This window comes from Anguilla anguilla, chromosome 17, assembly GCF_013347855.1.
Source record: "Anguilla anguilla isolate fAngAng1 chromosome 17, fAngAng1.pri, whole genome shotgun sequence".
NCBI lineage: Eukaryota > Metazoa > Chordata > Actinopteri > Anguilliformes > Anguillidae > Anguilla > Anguilla anguilla.
Window position 1 is genome coordinate 10,054,167 of NC_049217.1, and position 20,382 is coordinate 10,074,548.

The window sequence follows — 20,382 nt, forward strand, 5'->3', positions numbered from 1 at the left end:
TACCTCAGAGGGTTCACTTCAAGATGGAAACTACTGGTGAACCTCAAGAACAGAATGGCCAGGTTTGAGTTTACTAAAAAAAAAAAGAGAAAAGAAGTACATTTAAAAAACTGTTCTGGAACAAACTCTTATGGACAAATGAGATGAGTATTAACCTGTACAAAAGTGATGGAAATAGGAAAGCGTGGAGAAGGAAACTGCTCACAATCCAAAGCACCATCTATGGCTTGTGCGTGTATGGCAACCACTGCAACTGGCTCACTTGTCTTTGTTGATGATGTGGCTGCTGATGGCAGCAGCAGAATGAATTCTGAAGTGTTACATCTTTTCTGTTCAGATCCAACCGAATGCCTTAAAACTCATTGGACAGCACTTCACCTTGCAGCATGACAATGACCCCAAACACACTGCTAAAGCAACCAAGTTGTTTTTCAGAGCAAAAAAAGGAGGGATGTCCTTGACTGGCCTAGTCAATCACCTGACCTGAATTCAATTGAACATGAATTTCACTTGCTGAAGACAAGACTAAAGGCAAAAATCCCCTGAAATGAACAAGAACTGAAGATGGCTGCAGTACAGGCTTGGCAGAACGTCACCAGGGAAGATGGCCAGCATCTGGTGGTGTCAGTGTCTATGGGTTGCAATCTTCATGCAGTCATTGGATGCAAAGGATTTGCAGCCAGGTACTAAATATGACAACTTTATTTAAGATGATATTTATTAGTCTAGTTTTACTCCCCTAAAATGAAGGGTTGTGCATAACACAGGTTGTAATTTCTTCATGGATTGCTGGATATGTTTGTAAAAATACTTAAATTAAAGCTGGTAGTCTGCATTTTAACCTCATTTTATTTGTTTCATTTCAAACACAATGTGCTGGATTTCAGAGCCAAAAAAAACTAAAAGATTGGACTGCACTGTGTGTGTGTGTGTGTGTGTGTACCTGGAGAGAGAGATCTGTTTTAAAAGTAAATGACTTCCTGTGCTTTTGGCAATTATTCCCTGTGTGTTTGATCAGTTGTGCATTAGCGGCCGGTTTGAGTGAAAAGGTAAAGGCATTTAGAGCGGAAGCAGGTGTGATGGGGGAATGGGTTGGTGGGGGTGGGGGGAGGGGGACGAGGGGGGGTGCGCGGCGGCAGAGGACACGACGTATAAACATAATGGAAGCCCGTTTATTTCTCCTTATCTGTTTAATATTGAGCTCCGCATTATCCTTGCCTTCCGGCCCGGCGGGACCTTGGCTAACAGCGTGTGTGTAAGAGCGTGGGCGGCCGCCATATGTGTCTGCACTCTCCAAAAGCACCTTGCATTATTAACACTGCTATGTCTGTAGGCTGTGCTCTGCTCCTCGGCGATAAACACTGAAGCCAGATGCAATGTCAAAAGGGCTCTGTGCTGTGTGGCGTCTCTCCTTCTCCCTGCTATTTTTTTCTTTTAATAATGTTTTTTTTCTTCAGAATCTCGCTGAATGTGCCGGTTGCCACAAAATAAGGTTCTTTTTGTTTTTCTTGCTTCATTTTAGCAAAAACGAAGATGAAAGATTAGATTTTTTGAGGTGTGACCATTTATTTTTTGATAATTTGTTTTTTTTTTTTAAAACGAATTATATGTAATTGTTAAAAATATATTGCTGTTGTAGGAAGCCCCCAAGGTCCTGTTTAATGTTCGTCACATAGACAGAACAGCTTGTTGGTGTGTTAAGAAAAGCCTGGCCTCACAAAATTGAATGGTGCCGTCTGCAGCGACGTTATTGGTAAACAGGGCCCTTGCTTTGATGAGTAATGCCCAAAGAAGAAGTGAGGGACTACGGCTAAAATAGCAGAATCATTTCAGGCTTCAGTTTTGGCTTTTTTACATACAAATTTTGTTGAGGGGAGTGGGGGCTACTTCGCTCCCTACTGCTTCGAAATATCTCTTCAGAAATAAGTGAGAGGTCTAAATGGCTGTTTGTGCGAATGTAGAAAAATAGCTGTTAGTCATTCAAGCCAGGCATGGGGCTGATTTCACAAACGCAATAGTATCATAGCATTTTTACGCCTTTAGTATTACCACAACCTAAAGCTACCTGCCTGTTAAAACTTGCCAACGTTTTGATCATAAGGCCCCCTAAAATTAGCGCTGGGAACCGTTTTGACAAGTGCAGATGTTTTCTCTTCTTTGTGTTCTACTACCTGATTGACGTGAAAAAATTTGCCTTTCACTAGATGTGGGAACTTTCAAAATGGCAAGCCTGGTAATGATGTTTCCTTTGACATCACATTCTGTTATATTTAGCAAGCGCTCTCATCCAGAGTGACTTGCTCATTTATTACATGTAATCCATTTATACAGCAGGATATTTACTGAAGCAATTTTGTACCTTTGCTCAAGAGTTCACCAGCAGTGTTCAACCTGTGCATTGAACTTGTAGCCTCTGAGTTATAAGCTCTGCTCTCTAGCCATTATGCTACATTGCAGATCACTGAGCTTGTTTCTTAATTGTTTCTGTGTTTATTTATTGCGGTGCTTCTTCATTAGCTTTCATTGCTTATTTATCATTTATTTAATAGATTTTTGGCTTGATAGGTTTTAGTGCCTTCGCAACTAATGTTTTTCTCCACAATTCGGCCCACATAATTGGTGTAAAATTTTTGTCAGTGGCCTTTTTAACATTTACAGCAGAATGTTATTGGCACATGCCTTTCACACAATCACTTGGCAGTCATTCAGGCATCCACTTTAAGTAAAACTTAAAATTATCATCAAAAGAAAACGGCTTTCACTGATTAGTTCATGTCGATGTAGACATGTAGATAAATGTAGAGAATAATATTTTAAAAGATGTGTTCTCTCAAGTGCGAATCAGTAATCAGAAATCAGAATTTTCTAATTGAAGGCCATGAAATTTTTTTATTTTTTCTGCCATTTAAAGAAATTGACTTAGCCTTAGTTTTCTTTTAATAAATCATACAAGGTTAGAGTTGAACAAAGAGTTTAATAAGGATTTTCTGCGATGCCAAAAACGCATAAATACTAGGGCTTGAAAACAGAAACCAAAACAAAAAACTATAATTTTCTAAAATACAATTTTGCAGGAACAAAAACTAAAATCAATACAAAATCAATATCACTGTTCATGAACAAAAACTTTCAGTGAAAATTTAGGTTAAGTTAGTGACGTATTTTATTTTTTCCGTTCCATGCAATTTCACATACTGTATGCTTAGTTAGGCCTACATCATTTTCCCCTGCGTGATGGCGGAAGCAGGCATTTTGATTTCCCAAGTGCAGCCTCCAGGTTGGTAGTCAGTTTGATTTCGCAAGATGAACTTTCTGGCTTGCTGGACACAGTGGATTGGTATCATCCAAGCGGGTCTGGAAAGCGTAAATTGAAGAAACAGAGAGAACAGTTTGACTTGGCAGTCCTGCATCAGCTGTTTTTATTTATTTATTTATTTAGAGTTGCTGCTTCTACCTGCTACGCTACTACCAGCGACACCACTTCTGCTAATAGCTTGCCAACTAGGCCTACGCTCACCACAATGGGACAGCAACGCCTTTGAGTTTATGGCTGAGTCAGACCTTGTCAGCAAGGAATTTGAGGATGGGCATTTTGGCTGCTTTCGTTTGGTGAATGTCGAGGCTGAAGACGTTCGAGGGTAAGGCATTTTATTGATATCATGGTGGTGGCATTTTTTATATCGTAATATTATTGCCAATGCTTGTCTATGCATTAGGTTTTCTTACTGAAAACGAGTAGCTAGTCCATACATGTTATTTCAGAAGGTTCGGTATGGAGCTAGATCAGGGCCAAACGTTTCTAGTACCATAGTTCAGACCCCAGCCGCTGCGCGGTTGCTCACGATAAAGCAACGCGGTGGTTTCGTCAGTGCAAACGATGCTGATTCTTATCTCTCAACGTGGGTGACATTGACATCACCATCCGTTTCACCATCCAAGTCGATTGTCGAATGTGAATTATGCCGTTTATAAGGCCAGTTTTTCAACGAACTCTGTAGCTGCTGTTACCCTACACCCTGTAAATGCCTGGTGTTGATCAGATTGCTTTCGCTGCTGTGAGCGATCTGAGAGTTGCGCCCTTCCGACAGGATCCCCCTCGTCATTTCCCAACATCAAAGGAATTCAAATGTGGTCATTTTGTCATGGTGTAGTATTCGGTGTGGCAAATTATTCAGTGCTAACGCAATGTGATATTGTCTGCCCAATATGTTCTTCATCACCCATAGAATACATTTTTTTCTAAACCAGGCAGGTGGTGATGAGGTGGGTGGGGCTTCATGATTAATACAACAGTCAAACGCCATGTACATATCCGAGAGTTTTTGAAAATAAGTAGACATTTCTCTATTTGAAAATGAATTCAGTGTCACAATCCGTGTACCTACATTTTCAGAATGCAGCACACATTTCTTCTGCGGTTCATTCTTTTTTCCTATCCTAATGCGAGCCCTGAACACACTGCTCAGTCGGAGCATCTGTACCACAGCAAGCCTCACTGACTGAAAAACGATTGCTAAATAATACATATTACGTATAATCCAAATTCTGATTGTTCTTGCAGGTTGCAGACTGTTCTAATGGTCCGGAAGTCATTTTGTGCAAATGGTTGAAAAATTGCATGTGGAGATAGTTATGGTGTCTGCCATTGACCGGCCAACAGGGCTGAGCGCGATCAATGAGGCGTCGTCTTGATTGCTGCTTTGTGATTGGTTCGAACTGGCTATTGATTACACATCTAGTTTCTTTTTTCTGAAATGTAGGCAATCATTACTGGTGTTGGTTTTCTGAGAAGTGATACATTTGCAACACACCAGGACATTGTCTCATTATGGTAGAACGTTCTAGATGCAGGTAGCCTATACGACAAACTGTGGAAATCATTGTATGGGAGGAATCGTTGCCACCTGTTCGCTGCATAATTTGTTTGGTTAGCACTGAGGAGACTTCCACCAGGGTTACCAATGGTTTATTTGACCTTTTGTCCATTTATGTAGCTGGAAATTTAATGAAGCAAAGCAAGCTATGTGGCTTGCCTAGTGAAGCAGAGCTTCGACTCACATGTGCATGTCCACGGCAGGAAATGATGTCACTTTAAAGCCAGTCAAGTGTCTTTTTGTGTCATGTGGTTGGTGACGACTGTAGTCCAGCGTATCCTGCAGCAGACCCACTGTAGCCCCGTTGCATTCTGTGATGCTGATATTAGGATCTGTGTGTCTAGTAGTTGGGAGAGTTTAGAGGAGGACAATGAACTGCCAATCAGTGAGTGAGTGTGAGTAAGAATGTGAACCAGAGGTCTTCACGGGTCGAAAAAGTTGCACCCAACCCAAATTTGACTCTGGGATTTCCTACCCAAATTCCATGGGGATAAATTACACTAATTTTAAATGCAGTAGACCAGAACATGAACAGGCCTGCTGATAACCAAATCCAGACAGACCCGCAGATAACCAGAACCAAACACAAACCCAAGCAGACCCACACATGTATTGACTTGGCTGTGGCTATACCCATTCTGACCCAAGTGAGAGAGACAGCATGCCAAGCGCCGACAAATAATTTAACGTCTGACTTGAGTAAGTGCTCTCTTTTAGATTAACCGTGGGGCCCATCCACACACTAGGAAAAGTACCATAAGAGGATGAGCCACCCACCAGCATATATTCCAATTTTTTATCATAAGGGTTTGATTTGCATTAACATGCAACCTCTTTGTGGATGTTTCCTCAGAATATAACTTAAAGCACTGGAATGTAATTAAAAATAGATGCCAAAATGTAGCCCCTTATTTGAATGGATGATTGGGGAAGTGGATGTTGTTTCATGAGAAAGTAATTACCGCAGAAGGGAAGCAAAATGATAAATGATTGCATTTAACTAAGTGTTCCACCCGTGATTTTCGTTGTGGGTCATCTCCATTATTAATGGGTGAGAAACTTGGGGAATTCAGCTGTGACCTTCCAAACTCTTGGTTTTCAGAAATGTGACGTGAAAATGAATTTTAAAAAATCAAGCCCTTCCTCCTGAGTCAGGGAGGGATCCGAGCCTGTTTTGCATAAAAATGAGCCGAGCGTCTCTTAAGATAAGAGCTCTTTGGAGGGGACTTTTTTTTTTCTCTCTCTCTCTCTTTTTGGCAGGATAATCCATTCACTTGTCAGAGTACTAGGCGCTTTCTGTAGTCATCCGTAGAGGAGATAAACATGACAAATTAGAACATGCAGTTGTTCCGTTACTCAATTGTTCATAATTGATAGTTTTATTTTCTGAATAATGGCTTTGTTTGGAAAGTCGACTTCAAGCTATTCCAGTGTGCTGTCACGTTTGATGACAATTTGTCAGATTTAAAGAGATAGTGCCACGCGAGCAATTTCTCCAGTCTTTGTCAGAGGCACACCGGAGAGAGAGAGGCATGTCTGGCCTAAGGAGACAAGGATGGGGTATAAGACAGTCAGTCCGCCTGCTTATGTGGTGAGCATCCCTCGAGAAAAGATGCTTTACATTAATATATAAATGAATTAATATGACTATCGGTATGAATACACCACACCGTCGCACATTCATGCGTGCATGTGCACACACACACACACACACACACACTCCCATCGATTCAGTAAAACACACAATGTAAGGGCATGTGCAGTTCAAGACAGAAAAATAGAGAAATTCAAGAAACAGGAAAAGTTGTGGCCTGAAAATTGTGGTGCCTGGGCTGGAGCTGGGGGGCTTTTTTAAAGGGCATGTGCACTTATCCTTTGTGGAAAATCTATAATTATTCACTCTTTAATATAATTAATAGACTTACGTAATAAAATGTAATCAGAGTTAAAAAATGTTATGGTTAAAAAAATAAAATAGCTGAAAATGTAGTGACTGGAGGGAGAGGAATAGGCTTATCACAGGGTGTTACTTCCCTATAAAAAAAGACAGTTCTGCGAAGCAAACGCTTGTGTGACCTATCCACAACATTAGCGCTCAAGGCAGGTTTTTTTGAGTGTTCTCATCATCAGTGCTGTCATTTGAATGCTGTCATTGATCAGTAATAAGGACACATAGGCTAGCTAAATAATGTGGTTATATTCATGTAAAAATGTCAAAGTCGGAGCTCTGCAAATGCACATACAGCACCCCATGACCCTGACCAGGAATACATGGGTATAGATAATGGATGGATGCAGGTATATATATGAAATTTTAATTTCAAAATACCAGTATTGGAGGTGTGGAGATATCTCGACCAGTGTAGGCTCATGCAACATATGCCAACAGTTAAACACTAAATACCGCAACAAGCCTTCTGTCAAATAATGTAGTCCTTTCTCAGTATTGCCTTTTCATGCTCTGGACAAATGGCATGTATAAATTTGTTTTATGTAATAATGAAGAGGAGGGAAACAGGAGATAGGTCAGGAGATGGTTCTTCATAGTAAGAGCTATTTCAGCTGATAACCATTGCCTAAAATGAGCCATGAACATGTTATTGGGATATAGTATTCCATACAATAGAATAACCCAGCAGGTATTTGGTGGCATTCTGTGTTAAATGAATATTTCAACTTTCTAGCAGAAATCATACATATAGCACACATAGCTATCTGTTTAAAACAGTTAGCTAACCACAGTGCTTGCTGCTTCCTGATGAGGCCTGTCAAAATGCACACCAGATCGCAAGCTACTTCATTTAACTAAAATGTTCATTTTGTCTTTTGGTACCAGAAGAATTCTTTCCTGCCTTGTTGTGCCAAATTAGCCTGTGAATAAACAATTTTGACCAAATACAAGTTGCTTGCCTCTTTTATATAAAGTGCTTATTTTGATATATGTATGTATGCACTGTAATATGTGTGTGTGTGTGTGTGTGTTTAATGTAATGTAATGTGGATGTATGTACAGTGTCTTCCAAAATTACTCACACATAAAAATAAATGACAATAAAATAAATAATACATGTTATATTATCATTCTCCAACTCAGAAAATAGTCAACATTAATAATGACTGATTGGAATACACCAAAATAACACTTTTCTCAAATTACAAATGCATTTTTTTAATGTGTCACAAATATACACACCCCCTGTGTTCAGTAGTTTGTGCACTCACCCTTTACAATGACAACACTACTGAGGTGTTTTCTATAGTAACGGTTCTCAAACTCAGTTCTGATGGGCCCCTGTGTATGCTGGTTTTTGCAGCCAATCTTGTTTAATTAAGTTTGTTGAACCTGTGTACATTCTTTCATGATTTTTCCTTAATCATATTACCAGAATACATGTGCTCCTTATATTTGCATTGTCATTGAATTATTGAGTTCTCCAAATGGTTAGTTTTAGATCAGTTCGATTTTTTTTTCCTCTTCATATAATTGTTTGCAGTACATCACTATAAGCACAATGTGAATATGAGACTTTTATTCTTCATGACATGCGTAGCTATTTCTGACATAATGCGGCTTAAGAGGGTAAATAATCCCTTAAAACATGAAAAGCATAATTAATAAAAATTAACAGGGGTTAATAGGGGTCTCCCAGGATCGATTTTAAGAACCACTGTTCTATAGTGGTCTATAAGACTGGTGAACATATTGGGGGAGAATCTCTGGCCATTCTTTGACTGTACATAGAACATCTTTAAAAATCTCTCAGATGCTTCAGTGTGCCCTTGTGGATTGTCCTCTAATTCTAACCACACATTTTTGATCGGGTTGAAGTCTGGAGACTGATATATTACCTTTGCAAGAAATAATTTTGTGGTCATTAACCATTTCGTAACTGATTTTGAGGTATGCCTGGGATCATAGTGGCTCAGTTTGTGGCTGAGTCTGAGCTTCCTGGCAAAAAGTCTTTGTGCTTGGCAGGGGTTCAAGATTCCATTAACCTTAACAAGGACCCTGGGACCAGTAGATGGAAAACATTTCTATAGCATCAAAGATCCACCACCATATTTCACTGCTGGTGTGACACACTTTTCAACATAAACATCCTTCTTCCATTGCAAAACCCACCGCTAGTGTGCATGGCCAAAAGATGAAGTTTGGTGTCATCTGACTATCGTACCTGGTTCCAATCAAAGGTCGGTCCAACAGGGTTTAGAAAACTCCAGATGTTTTTGTTGTTGTTGATTGTCCTCAAGTGAGGGTTTTTTTTTTTTTTTTGGTCACCCATCCAAAAATCATGCTGGAGTAGAGGTGGCGTCTGATGGTAGATTTGGAGACTTTGTGACGCATCCAGGTTTGGAAGATGTTTAACAGTGCCCCTTGAATTTTTCTTTGCTTCTCTAATCGTGCACCTCGGTGTCAGAAGAGAAAATGCACTTTTTTTCATCTACAAAGCAATTCTAGTGGTTTTAAACTTCCTAATTATCAAATGAATAGTTGGATATGGTATCTTGAATTTTTTATTTATTTGTCTGTAACCATTTGCTGACTTGTTTGCCGACAACACATTGAAGGTCTTGTTTCTACCGAAAGTTCTTTGCCTTTACCCATGGTGATGGATTACTCATTTTCTTATGAAGTAGCCTAATGCACACTGATACATGAAGCCATAGGAGGCACTAAGACTGCCGTTCCCTAAGACTGATTTGAAGTTCTTTAAAACAATACCAAGTAAATTCATATTTATTTTAGATGAATTTTGAAACGATTATTAAGAGTATTAATAGGTTACCTGAAACAAATGTCTTATTGTAAAACACATTGTTTGTTGAACAAAATCATCTTCTCTGAGTAGTTGTATTAATATAAAACATAAAAACATACGATATAGATCAGCGCCTGTATTTATGCATTTTATGGTTGTTTTCACGCTGAAGTACAGCAGCAGCGGCAGCGGCGGCGGCAGTAGTTTCCCTTCTCCTGCCAGGCTGTGTAATCTGAAAGGTGAGCTCGAGCTGTTTTCTCAGCGCGCCTCGGTTTGAGTTGAGAGCGCTTTCGCTTGCGAACAAGAGGTTTTCCCGCCGCGGGTAGTCGTATAAAAAGCTCGTGATGGGGACACTCAGCATTATGAAGGGACAAGGAACAAGATGCTGTGAGTCCAGACTCCACAGGTTTACTTGCCTATGCGTATTATACGCGGTGATTATGAAATATAGCCTAAGTAATAATTTTCCAGAATTGCCTAAAAAATAACGCAACTTGAGTGACTAACATGTGCAGTTACCGTTATTACTAATCCGTTACGTATCTATTGAGGCACTTTATCTATTGAGACTTCACGAATCATTTCATCCGAACATGGTGGTATTTACCTAGAATTAGTTTCTATAATAGGAATACCTTGCTATTGCCCCTCTTTAATGCCCTACTACTTGGTATGGAATAAAAAAATGATTTTGTCATTTGGACATACTGCCTGTGTCAGTTCTGTGGCTGTAATTTGTTTATTTCAATTTATGGAAAAGTTGCGAATTAATAATTTTCTGTTTAATTACTTACTAATTGGAAAAAAGCGTTCCATGAGAATTGGCGAGCAATTTAAAGAATATTAGATGTGGAAGGCCCCAAAAGTAATTAAAGCTTCCCAGACCATTGTGTTTTAATGAGAATAACACACTAACGCATTACATCGAAATGAAAGCAAGTGATTAGGAGCGGTTCCTGCCTGCAGCGCTGCCTGTAATATCACCTGACAGGCTCCCAGCGCGTTTAATCTGACTTCTCCACAGCTGTGCTCTGTGAGCTGCCGACGACGAGAGACTCCTTTCTTCTAAATCCATCAGTTGCCGTCTGAGGATAAATGGTCGTGTATGCGAAAAATAAATCAGGGAGTTTTATTTATTTATTCTTCATGCACGTCACACTGTCGCTCGACGCGAAATCAAAAACAGCAACCTGCTCAGCATTTTGAACCAGTTCCGTGTCTTGACAGAAAATGTGTTGAGTGGAAGTTAGACCTACCTGCGTCTGGTACCGTGTGTCGGTGTTGAAAGAGCGGGTATTGTGGAGACCAGACTACTCTGAAAGCGTAGTACAAACTACCAATTTCTTCACACTGAAATAATTGAACTACAGCCAAGCTATCATAAAAAGAAATGTAGCTTGCGAAACGACAATTGATCGAAAAGGTGGTTCAAACTACTTTGTAAAAAATAATCAAACGTTCCTTAGACGTTATGCACGTGTAAAGCGTGTCTACTTTTGCGCTTGAGTAGAACGAGCAATGTGTGGTAGTTGACAACTACAGTATATTGGAGCAGAGTGCTTCTCGCCAATCAGAATTAGAGGGGAAAAGAGAGAGAGAGGAGGCGGGGTTTCTTGTCAAAGGGATTTGGAGAAAAAATATTTTGGGGCCTAAAGTAGTTGGTATTTCCTGCAATTAACTACACCTCAAAATGACAAAAAAGCAATTAACTACTACAATTGCTAAACAAATTTGAATGCAGTTGAACTACCCGCAAACTGCTGCAAAATGTAATTTTGTTTAACTACATGTAGATAACTACTCCAAAACACTGGAAAGAGCTATGCAGTTGGGTGTGCTACAGTACAGTGTTTGGCTGTGTTAGTCCCTGTGTGTTATATAAAGACCTGTTTGATGTTGTTTGTGACAAATGGTTTATAATCTGTATTTGTCATTTGACAACAGGTATCTGTCATTTGAAGAAATACTGTTTGCCGTGTTACCCATTTTATTGAGGTAAGGGCTTCTTCGGCACATGGTGGCTATTTAAGGCTGGGCTTGCAATGGGAACAATTTGGGGAACCCCCATCATTGACACAACAGTGCTCCTCCACGTTATATTCAAATCAGTCTCAGTCTTCCAGAGGTCAGCTCACTGTGTTACTTGGGAACTCGCTTGCCATAGGTGGTCTTCATAATAAAGTCATGTCACAGTAGTGTGTTGTGGTGAAACAGGGAGCTCAGTTTGTAGCTAGATGGCTGTGTATTCACATGGTTGCTGTTTTTATTTTTTATTATTTTTTTAAGGATACATTGCTTGATTGCATATGTTCAATAATCTGTGATTGATGTGCAAAATGTGGCACTGAGTTGAGTTTGTGATGTAGATCAAGACCTTTCCAAACTGGGGTACAGTAAATTATTACAGATTTATATTTTACTTATTTTGCATGTCTGATATGGGTCCATAGTGTGTAGTCGCTTTCACTCATGGAACTTTTTTGGTAATGCTAGTAGCTTCTCTTGCTCACATAACCAATATCTGTTATCCTAACATCCTGATAGCATTCAAATGTGATAGTGGCAGCAACTGATGTCTGAACAAGTGGCTGTCAAATCCTTGAAATGAGATAACATTGGAATGGATGTAGGTCAAGAGCAGAACCAGGATATACAGCCTACATAGCCAGAGGTTGGTCATTTTGGGGAGTCTTGAGATTGAAAAAGTTAGATGTCGATGATACGATCGTTGAAACCTGGGAATGAATTGCTTTGCTTGTGTTGTCCCAAAGTGTAAGTCAAACCCAAGGGTTCCTTGGCTGGGCGGAGTGCATTGACCTTTTTTGCTGTTCAGTGTGGAGGATATGAGCCGCGGTACGGTGTCCTTCCGAGGCCATTTCCCTGCTCCCTCTCCTCCCATTGTCTCTGTAGTCAGGTTGGGTGTCACAGGTGTCGGCCATGTTTGCTGTCACGGTTCACTTATTTTTCTCTGCGAGACGTCACTGGGATTTGCCCGTCAGTTGTCACTTGTCATTCGCCAGCTGTCACTTGTCGCTTCTCACTTGTCAGCGCACAGGCCAGTTACTTATTTATTTATTTATCTTTTACTTTCCAAAACCTCACTTGACCTCACCTTAATTCTGAGGTCTGAACGTCCTGTTATGTCCACACTAGACTATGTGGATTTTCCCTTTGGCTTCATAAACATTGCTTATGAAAACAGTTCATTTTTCTACCATGTTCTTTTTTCTTTTTTTTCCCCAATTTTTGCCCCAAGGTAAATGTTTTAAATGTAAAATGTCTGACAACCTGCATTTTCTTTTACACATTGCAGTATCCTTTATACATATTAATCCAAACTGTACACCTGAATATGTTACCAAAGCAGCTCACATCATGTGTCTCACCCTGGGGTATGATGGCAGTGCCTCCCCCCCCCTGGATTGGAACAATCTTCTTTTAATACTGTAAAGTCTGGGGAAAGCTGTGCCACATAGCCTTCACACCATGTACTGGATCATGGATCCAAGTACTGTATGATAGGCTTGGGCGCTGAAGGAGGTGTCCTAAATCCATTTTGACATTAATCTACGTAGAGATGAAGGAGCAATCAGTCTGTTCTTTGGATTTGGGGGAAACTGGCATTATGTGACTAGCCAGAGTTGGCCAATCATAACTAGGGAAAACAATAACTTTAAATACAATGACGTACAAAAGTATTTGTATAAACACTTTTTCATGGCACTGCATATCATACAATTTATATTGTCATTGGCAGGGGCTGCTGGGTGGCTCATCATTTAGAGACACTGGTATTGTAGAATATACTGAGCCAGCACTTTTCGGTTGGCACACCACACAGTAGGCTCTAGTGCCACCCACTGATGGGCGGGTTTCATTCAGAAGGTCTGACTGTCTCAGTTGACATTCACAACTGTCAGTTTAAATGTAGCACCTGTCATACTCCTAGTTACAATGTACATGCAGTTGCTTTGACATATGGCAAATAAAATTCAATTTCATATTTGAACTTAAGGGGCGGGCCCAGGGTAAATATATATGTTCATTAAGTGCTTTGCGGGCTCTGAAGTTATTGAGTTGGATGTACCCAGCATTTCTTCCCAACGGTTTCTATGGACTTTTAACCTGATGCATGCCTGTACTTTCTTGTTACTGAAACTGTAGCAAATTCTGATTCTGAAATGCTGATTTTGTACAGTGGCCTGGCGGTCAATGTATGATCAGGCAGGTTTCCTATGGAGTGCAAGTCCAATACTCTAATGGAAATTCCTGTTAATAGAAAATGTTTCTGCATGCATAATCTAATTTCCCTTAATAATGTGCCCTAACAAGTACGAACATCTGGAACTGGATTTATCAGACATAGGGGTCTCCTGATGCTGTGGACAAGAATTAATTATTTGCGTTAATTTGCTCTGTACATAATTTCAACCGCACAATCATGTCACCGAGATGCCTGGCAAATACATATTAAATGTTTGACAGTGATCAATTTTCCTTGATATTGCTGCGATTGGTAATGAGTGGTGGGAAAATTGTTGTTTGTGTAATTAAGCTCTGATTAAAGTTCTTGGCAAAAGATGGGAACCAGGGTGAGGACAATGAATGAAATTAGATTACTGCAGCTCGTGCCTTTGGGGACAGCCTTTTTTTTAATTGGTCAGAAACTTCACATCAAGCAGGAAAACTTGGCAGCAGACAAATGTCCCTTCAAATGAAACTTTCTGGGATGCATCTGGTTGAATTCATGTGTCTTAGGGAGCATTAAAAATACGGTTACAAACACCAGGCAGCTTCACTAGTCGATAATGTCTTAAATCTCAGTGTGGTTGTTAAAATAAATTATATTATGTATATTTTTTATTATAATAGTAATAGGGATCATTTATAATGAAGAGCACATGGATATGCTGAGATGACACTATCAGTATCTATATCTGCATTTGTTCTACCTACAAAATTGTCCATTACTAACAGTCAGAAACCCTCACACTTGTTCCTGCTCCCTGTGTGTGTGTGTGTGTTGGGGGGGGGGGGGGGGGGGGGGGGGGGGGGGGTGTTTTCAAATTAAAAATTTAAAGTGCTGGAAGAATATATGGAGAAAACTCTTAAGTTCAGAGCAAGCTTGGTCTGATTCTTACTGAAAGACATGGGGTCAGTGAGAGGGCTAGGAAAGGTGAGCAGTGGTCTGGAAGTCAGTGTGGCTTCTGGCCACCCAGCTCAAGTTAAACTGATTCTAGCATCGTTCATTAACAAATGTATCTCTCATTTCATTGCGCTCACAAAATGAGCATCGTTTTCTTTTCAGTATGCCATTCCTACAGATATAGCTGAATTCAGATTGACCCAGCATGCAGCTACAGAGCGAGGTGTCTTTTTATTAGACGAACGTGTCACTTGCTTCTGTTTAACGTTCGCTCGTCTGTACTGGGATGGGATTTCATGACTTACCGATAAATTGAAAGAAAATCTTCTGAACATCATTGGTCAGCTCTGGGAAGAATGAATGTCTCTTGAGCAGGGTCTCTGGGCAGGGTGCAGGAGGACTGGGGCAGACTGGTGATGTTGTGTATCGAGACCTTCGTGTGTAACCTGAGTTCTATGGTTTACCGGAAAAGGCCGTCAGCTGCTCAGCAACAGAATCGATTCACGATGGGAGGAGCACCGTTTGACTCACCAAAGAGTCTTAGTACTACTCTGTAACCCTGTGTGCGAAAAAAAGGACAAAAAAATAAAGACCCGCTGGCACACACACAACAAACAAAACTGAAAAGCAGAATGTTTCAGAGGACCGTGTGAAATGGGCCATTTGGGGATTCTGGAACGAGAGGCAGGTCCGTGTTTTATTACACCACAGTTCTCCTCTTGCAGTTTTTTTTTTTTCCTGTAGTTCAAACTAATTTTTTTCCCCTGCCGTTTCATTACAAAATGTGATGGTTTGTGGGGGAAAAAAAGATTATCTTCCACCCTCTCCCCCTGCCTTTACATCGAGGCTTTGAAAAATCCTGCAGCTCTTTCTGACGAGGGGATGGCATTGAAATCCCCTTTTGGACCGTGCCTCTGTGGCTGACATCTCATTATTTGCCTCAGCTGTTCCACGTTCACCTTCACCCTAATTAAGGAACTCAATGAATATATTATTCATAGTTTGATTCTTCCTCTGGTGTCATTGGTCAGGTTAGTCTGAGGGGAAAAAGGGGGATTTGACTTCTTTGGGAATTAAGTCTCTCTCGCTCTCTCTCTCCCTCTCTCCCTCCAGTCCTCTTTTCATGTCTCATTTTCTCTCTCCTCTGTATCGCTCTCTCATTTGAACACACACATACTCGCATGTGCACGCTCACACGTTGTCGCAGTTAAATTACAGTCTTCTTAACTTTCTTGACACTTCCCTCATAAAATTCCCAGCATTAGGACTGCTGTGAAGATGGTCATTAAATATAACTGACTACTAACCGATAATTTCTTGGGCTGGAAATGACATAATGCCAGCTTGTATCAGACGTCGCTTCCTAGACGCGTACTTTGTGTACGCTGGGGATTTAGAAATTGACGGCTTTTAGGCAGATGGTTTTATGGGCCAAATGACTGTGAAGCGTAAGTCATCATACAATGCTGTATCCCTCCCCCTACTGCCTGCCATCAGTGACTCGGGGGAAGAGTAGATGCGAAGTATTAATTTGTCTTGTGACACATTAGCTTTACCTCTCGGGAGCCTTGTGCTGCGAGAGACTGTGGGGAGACATGTGATATGTTACCGTTATATTTTTGCTGTGAAATGGTGGCGAGGCTTTGTATATATATTTAAAAAAATGAATAAAGGGAATTCCATTTTGTGAAGACACAATTTGAAATATGTATCAGTGTGTGCATCTAGAAGCAGCAAATGGCACATTTCAGAAAAAGGCAGCGATTCGTTTAAAATGAGGTTTTCCAGCCGCCGGAGCTTAGGCCCACTGCGTAGCGAGGGCCGTAGAGGGATGGTTCCCTCCCTCCCTCCCTCCTTCCCTCCCTCTGTCCCTCCGCCCTGCCCCCCCCTCCGTCTCTCCGCCCTGCGTCCCCCTCCCTGCCCTGGGCACTCACTTCGCTCCAGGGCATTTCTTTCCACTTGAGCAAGGCCCGCACAGATGAGAGGAGTTTTTGTCAAACCCTCACAGTGGCACGCTGATCTTGGACGTCTCACTCAATGTACCCATGAGGAGGGGAGAGAAGGGGGGTCTTTTTTTAAACAGTATTTATTTTTTTTATTTTAACCTCTACATTTGAGTACATGACTGATATTTTGGTAGCAGGAAGTCCAAAGCCCCCTATGAAATAGGCCTAATATGAAAGGAAGATATGGAATTAAAAATATGAAAATGGAAGGTGATGGATATCTTCATGTTTCAAACTATATGCCATGTGTTACAGAAGTCATTACATATGGAAAATATGTTACAACAGTTTTAAAAAATGTGGGGGGAATTTAAGCTGTGGCTGTGTAGTATATTAGATTGCATTGTGATCAGTACTGGGTTGTGCTGTGTGTCAGGAGGCTTGGTTGCACAGTTATATTGGAAAACCTCTCCATGAGCTACACTAATCTGCATAGAATGTAGATTAGTTTGAAGTATATCAAAGCAATTGGGCCCGTATCAGTTCCAGGTGACGTGAGTGGCAATGAAGGAGTGGTCTTGCGTACTTTGCTTATGGGATAAATAAGACTCCTCAATCATAGTTAGCAGTAATTTGGCTTTGAAATGCAATTAGGTTTTTTATAATGCCTCTTGCTGAAGTACTGGGTCTTTGTACCAGAATGTTTTTGTTAGTTTCATCAGAATAATAGCAAGCAAGATGGCTGTCATGACTTATATTTTGTTTTTGGGAATTTTTTATAAAACGTTAAATGTTTTAGCAGTGCTCAGGATGTTGTGGTTAATCATGAACTGGACTCCTGTGAGGGTCGTTGCTGTTGCACCCTCGAGCAAGGTACCAGAATTATGTAAAAGTGGATAATATGTGAAAAGCTATCCACTTTGCCAACAAGTGAAATAATATGCTGCAATAAACTTTAGTGTTTCCCCCCTTTTAATCAGTGAACCATTCGACTTCCTCTTTGTGCAAGGAAAATTTTATGGCCATGCCTTTTGGTAGTAGAAGGCTACTAAAGGCTAAGTATTAACAGACAGAGGTTGTTCTTAGCTCGGTGTGAGCTCATTACAGCTGTGAACAGCACATCCCTCGGTGATGACAAATGGTAGCCTTGGCCGGCTTAAAACCAGAGGTTGGAATAAATGTGTTAGGCCAGCCTAATGTATGTCTTGAGGGCCAAGACAAAAGGTTAATGCTGGCAAGAGCTGAAAATCTAGTAAATTTTCTCTGACAGAAGGTGTTCAGTTCTTAAGTGTATTTTTTGTAATATAATGTGAATTGAGTGCACATAAAGACAAGGTGTGTCAGAGTATATGTAAAGATACACCATTTTTTATTTGTTCAATAAAGGCAACAGCATCAAAACAGTAATAACTTCACTGAATGTCTTTGACAACAAAGTCAAATCCTTTTACTGGTTTTATAGAACTATTTTCTGAGCTAAAAACAGATCTGAAGATGGAAGATTGTGTCTTTATCTAAAAAATACACATCCTGAATGACAGTCATCACAGAAAATAATCACAAACACACTCGCGCTTGTAAAGCTTTGTCTCCTTTTGGGAAAAATGACAACCTTTTTTTTCTTTTCTTTTCTTTTTTCCGCTATTTTCAAACCAGTCCTATTTTTGGCTTAACGTCTGCAGCCAGCATCACCCAGCCAACCACAGGCCACTCGTCTCAGCCTCGGTGGCCGTGCCAGTATCGATCCTGCAGCAGGGGGGGAAGTCATCGCGTGTGTGCTGCACATTCACGGACAGGGTGGCAAATAGACGAGCACAAAGTACAAACATCGCTAATTATCCCCACCGAGTGAACTGCACTTTATGCAGCTGTGCTCTCTGGACTGGGAGAAACAGTATTGACTATGGAGAATTGTTCGTTTTTTAGTGGAACCTGAAATTGTCACATTGTACCAAATGTTAGGATGTGATAAGTGATTTTACAGTAACTTAACAGTAGTAACTGTACCACTGCACATAACATTTGAATCGTTTTGTATCATTCACCTAACATTTGGACGACTACACCTGACAGTTTTATAGTTGCTCCTACATATTTGTTGCTCGTATTTCCTCTAGTATCGATGCTCCTGTAGTGGTGTTTCGCTGAATATCTGCACCCGTACCGCCCCCCAAATACTGTAATTCTCACACCACCTTGAAGGGCACAAGGACACCAAGACACCATGCAAAGCAAATTTATATTCCGACAAGTGCAGAAAATTCTCGAAAGATCTTTCCAGGCTATTTTTATCTTCCTGTAATCATCTTAGGTTTAAGCTGCTGGGATAGACTACTTTTACTGTGGCTACTTTTGATAACACCCTGACTAAGATCTTTTTTTTTTTCACCACAAAAACTGGAAAGTCTATTTTAGTTTTTTTTTTTTTGGGGGGGGGGGGGGGGAGATTAAATTTGATTAATTAATGCGGTTTTAAAGGTTTTCCTTTTAACGTGCAGAAGTGCAGGGCCAAACCGCTTGCGTCTAATGGTATTTCCGTGCTCTAGAATGCTTTAAAAAAGAGAATGCTTTAAAAAAAAAAGGCTTGTCCCTGGTCCTTCAGCAGAAGTTAAAACAGAAAAATCAGCAGAGGTAAAAAAAAAAGGGCGAAGTGGGTATTTTGAGGCCCCTGCTCTTTGGTGTAACAGCTCAGAGCATGAGGCCTTGAGAGCGTGCGTCAGGACAGAAGTTCTTCTGAAGGACGTGATGGCTGCCTGCGGTCGGATGGACGCAACGACGCTGCGATTCCCGGACGAAATAAAAAAAACCCGAGTCATTTAGACAGCCAGGAAGCCAAACAAACGTATCGCTAATAAACACGCGGCGTATTATAATGAAACAATAACCCCGGTAATTACGGTTCATATTAAACTGGAAATAATGTCAACATTACGCCGCGCGTCAGACAGAGGACAAACGAGCAGGCGCCTCGGGTGACCTCTGCAAGCTCAGCGCTCTGTGGATGAGTAAGCCATTTTGCGGGGCTAACTCGCAGCGCACAGCGCTCATTTTTGGCTTGACGCGGGATCTGTCCTGTTCTGTCGCTGTGAGAACATCACAGCCTTCGCCAGGGCCTTTTTCGCGGGTTCTGAACAGGCGCAGATTGGGTCATCCATTTGCTGGTTGTGAATGTAATAAATGAAACAGGAACCCCGCAGTGATGGGTTCTGGCGGATTTGTCATGGCGTGCGGTGCGTCTCCTTGCGTGGATGAGATCATAGCTTTGGGAGGCACGGTTTATCATCTTCGCCCCACGATAACGCATTTCTTCGCGGCTGAGAAGTCTTTACTGAGGACAGTGTCCCTTTCCACGGGGAATAAGCAGTCACCCATTGGTTTACGGAGAATGACTCTGACATCCAACTGTCATTCTTAGTCACCAGATCTGAACCTAGCCGAGTGTTTTTAGGGTATTCTGCAGACAGTGTTTCACACGCTGGATAAGTCAAAGCAAGCATTGCCCACTTCAGACAACCAAACAAGGGTCGATTGACTGTCGTGCGGTGGGATAGCGTCGTACTCCCCCGCGGCTGTTTGACTCGCTAGCACACGGAAGCCCCACGGGCTGGCGCCTCGCGGGGTCCGAGCCGTTGGCGGCGTCGGTTGCGCGTATCGTC

General features: G+C 41.1%; 1 protein-coding gene across 10 annotated transcripts in view; it reads left to right on the forward strand.

The window, feature by feature from the left end:
- The window catches only part of rbfox1 (RNA binding fox-1 homolog 1), a 403,255-nt gene that overhangs the window by 136,096 nt on the left and 246,777 nt on the right, over nucleotides 1–20,382 (forward strand). The gene's annotated exons all lie outside the window — the stretch shown is intronic.